This window comes from Alligator sinensis, unplaced genomic scaffold (assembly GCF_000455745.1).
Source record: "Alligator sinensis unplaced genomic scaffold, ASM45574v1 scaffold1295_1, whole genome shotgun sequence".
NCBI classification, from domain to species: Eukaryota; Metazoa; Chordata; order Crocodylia; family Alligatoridae; genus Alligator; species Alligator sinensis.
The window spans coordinates 2,103,682-2,107,924 of NW_005841880.1; positions in this window are offsets into that span (position 1 = coordinate 2,103,682).

The following is a 4,243-nucleotide window of genomic DNA, read 5'->3' on the forward strand; positions in this document are numbered from 1 at the left end:
CCCGTCTCATCCCGTATAGCTCCAGCATGGCCGGGGGGCGGAAATGCCCATTTCGGTCGTGGGGAAGAAATGAGGGGGAGAGGGAGAGAGAACGGTCCGGGTAAGTAGGAGCAGGGCAGACTGGGCCCACTGGGCTGTGCTGCTAGAGGCAATGGGGCTGAGTGGTGGGAGCACAGCCCTCCAAGTCAGGGGACCTGTGTTCTGTTCCCAGCCGTGCCACAAAACTTCTGTGCCTCGGTTTCCCTTGGGATAAGGGCCAACCTTGCAGGAAGCGGTGGCAGAAAGGCAGCTCCCCAGAGCCTGGGATGCAATAGCAGCCCTCAACATAGGCTTTACTTGACCCCATCATCCCCCTGTTCCCCCCCCCAGCTCCAGGGGGGCCTTGGCAGAGGACTGCCTGCTGCAGCAGCTTGGGGGAGCTGCTCTGGGTTAGGACATGGAAAGCAAGCCCTTGTGCCCACTCTGCTGCCCTGCTTCTCTGGGCAGGGGGGAGTGCAGGCAGCTGCTGGAAGGTGACATTGAGAAGCAAAGAAGCAGGTGCCCCAGGGGAGCAGGGCTACAGAGAGGCACCCCCCCCCCCCCCCGCGTGGTTGTCTGCAGGGAGAATGGGCGAGAGACACACACTGCTGCATTAAGGAGGAAGAATGAAAGGGGCCCCCCCCACCACCACCTGCCTGCCCCCCTGCCCCTCCTTTCCCTGGCTTGGAAGTGCTGCCATCCCTGGAAGAGCCTTGCACTTTACAATGCACTCACACACGCACACACATGCACACGCATGCATACACGCACATGCATGCATGCTGCCTAGCAGTTCCCTTCCCCGCTGTGGGGGCTCCCAGCCCTCAAGTCCCCTTTCCTGCCCTTGTGACAGCTCCGCTCAGTCCTCAGCCAGGGAGTGGGGCGGCAAGATCTGCCCTGCGGGGTTATGGTGCCGGGCTCCGTGCATGTGTGTGTGTGTGTGTCCGGGATGGGGGCAGTGAAAGGGAAATAGCTTCATTGGCAGCAGTCCCACTAACGCAACAGAAAACTCCAGCTCCACTCCCCCCGCCCCTAAGACAGGCCTGGCGATCAGTCAAGTGATTCCCTGGTGTTTTGCACAGAGGAAGCGATGGTTCAGAGAGGAGCTGTCAGCTTCCCCCCACCAGCACACACTCCCTTGCCCTAAATTTAAATAAAAGCTACAAAAATGCACCTGTCGGGATGTGCAATGTGCTTCTTCCCCCTTTGCCGAGACCAGGGGGGCAGTTGCAAAAGGCGGGGGGTAAGGGTGCGACATAGGGGACGGAGCCCCCACATCCTTGGACTGACTGCCCAGTCGCTGGAAAGGGCAGGGGGCTGTTCGCCAAGAGCTGGGGGAGCCCTTTGCCTTGTTCCTGGTGCGGCCTCTTCCAAACCTCACCACAATCCATATTAAAACCCAGCCCTGGGAGCACTACTTAGGCCGAGAACCAGCGAGGAATAAATATCTCAGTGGCTCTAAGCTCCGGGCGTGAAACGCTTCCGCGGATCAAAGTCCCCGAGTTCCAATTCAACCTGCTCCGGGAGTTCAATTGAATTTCATGCCGTTTCGCCCACGTGGATTTCAAGCCCCCGAGGTGGCGGCGGCTCGGCAGGGCCCCGCTTGCCAGATTTACTCGGATGCCTGCGATCAAATGGGCGCTCCCCAGGGCTGGGGCTTTCAGGATGGGGGGGGTCTCGTTCCAGGTCAGAAGTGGCTGTGATAGGCGTAGCTGGAGGAACTGGGATCTTAAAGGATTCCCCCCCCACTGGGAACCAGTTTCAAGATCCCAGTTCATCCAGCTACGCCTACACAGCCACTTCAGAAAGAGCGCGTTTGCCACCCCAGATCCCCATTTGCCACCACTGGGTTTATCTTGTGAATCACGTCTGCACCCCTAGCAGCACGGCACCCCCACAAGACGGCATCTCAAGGCACCTCAGGGCCGCCCCGGTTGAGAATCGCCAGTCATCGCGCGCCGAGATCAGCTTCTCCCTCCTGCTCCGTGCACGTGTGTAACACGCCAGGCTACACCGCCGCGGCTCCCGGGACAGCGTCACCAGATCGATGATGTGCGGAAGGGGCCTGAAATGGAGCAGGCCAGGATCGGGACCTGCAGCGGTGCTTCAGAGATCTCGGTCCTTGTTGGGAGAGAAAAATTGAAGGAGAAAAGCCTAAAAATGGGATGTTTGGCTATAATAATAATAATATGGATGATAATGGCAACGTTAATAATAATGAAATCATACTAATAGTAATAATACTAATTATTATTATATCCTATACGTAGTATATATAGGTCGCGTCTACATGTGCATTACTGCGTATTAACTAGTCGTGCCTAAATTTGATAGCTGCATTTGCAGGTATCAAATGTAGGCGCGATTAGGCTAGTTTACTACGCAGTAAAGGTGCATGTGTGTAGACGCGCAACCGTATTGCGCAATAAACCAGGCCAAGGCACATTAAGGTGTCTCGTATAGACACACCCATAATATAGTATATTATATATAATATTATATATAATGTTGTTATTATTAATGGTGACATCACTATTATTATAATCAATATTAATAATAAAAATAACAATATTATTATTATTATTATTAACGATGTCACAGGTATCTCCCGATTTCCAGCCAGTCTCAAGATTTCGGGGCCCGGCTCTGTGGCCCGTGGGGTCCCTGGGGCTGGCTGGTCTGTGCACTGCTCACACCCAAGCAGATCCCTTGGCTTGGCACCAAGTGCCCGTGCCCTGTGCCCAGCCGTGAAACCTGTGCACACGCTTGTGCTCTTCCACAGGCCTTGGGCCTGCAGCTGCCCCGGGTCCTCCCCTCACCCCGCCTCTCCGGCGGGTGTATTCACCCGCAGGGGCACAGCTCTGGCACACGGGATTATACCCAGCACACAAACAGACATACAAATGCACAATCTCTTACACACAAACACACACCCAATCCCTTATACATAATACACCCGGCTTCTTACACACACATACTCCCTTATATCCTCACGTGTGCAGAAATGCACACACATGCAAGCACACCACCCCCACACACACAATCCCTCACACACACACAATCTCTTACACACACAGTACCGTATACGCACACAACCCCTGACGCACACAAACTGTTACATGTACATACATTATTACACACACACACGTAAGCCCCTTCTGCACACAGTGTTACACACGTGAACACAGGGCCCCTTACACACATGCACACACATTCTGCTACACACATACACAATCTGTTACACACACATGATTCTTTTATGCCCACATACATGGCCTCATCGGTCACACACATGTGTACAGAGTCTGTTACCCACACATACAGTGTCACACAGATGCACCCACACAAAACCTGTTACACAGCCCCTTACACAATCTGTTACAGGCCTACACAATCTGTTGCATACACACTCGCATAATCTGTTACACATGCATGCACACACAACCCTTTACACAGGGTCCCTTACACACACACACAATGTTATACACACACACAGGGCCCCTTACACAGTCACTCACACACAGTTACATGCAGTTACACACACGGGCACACTAACACACACCACAGTCACACACTTACAATCTCACGCACAGTCTCACACACAGCTTCTCTCTGTCTCACAGTCACACACACACAGTCACACACTTACATTCACATAATGTCTCACACATGCACACTCACAATCACGTACACAGTGTCTTACACGCAGTCACACACACTGCCACACACAATGAACCACAGTGCCAGGAAGAGCGCACACCAACTGCTGCAGCTTCCTGAGCCTGACGAAGGGTTTTTGAACCCGAAAGCTTGCTTAACAACTATTCTCCAACCGTTTGGGTTGGTCTCATAAATGATATCAAATTCATCCAAGGAACCTTGTCTGCCTATGTCCTTAGACCAACACGGCTACAACCTACACCCCCACAATCACACACACATGTCACACATGCACACGTACACTCACACGCAGGGGTCACACACATGCACACAGTGGCACACACACATGCACGCAGTGCTCCACACGCGGTCACACACGCACATGTACACACACAATCACGCGCACGCACCGGTGCCCCGCTCCGGCACCGCCAGGGTTAACCCCCTTCCCCGCAGCCCGGCGCTCCTCAGCTCGGCTCCCGCTGATTGACACATTCCCCGGCTGCCGGCCTAAGCCGGCCAATGGCGAGCGAGCTGGGCGCGGCCCCCCTGGGGGCGCCGCACC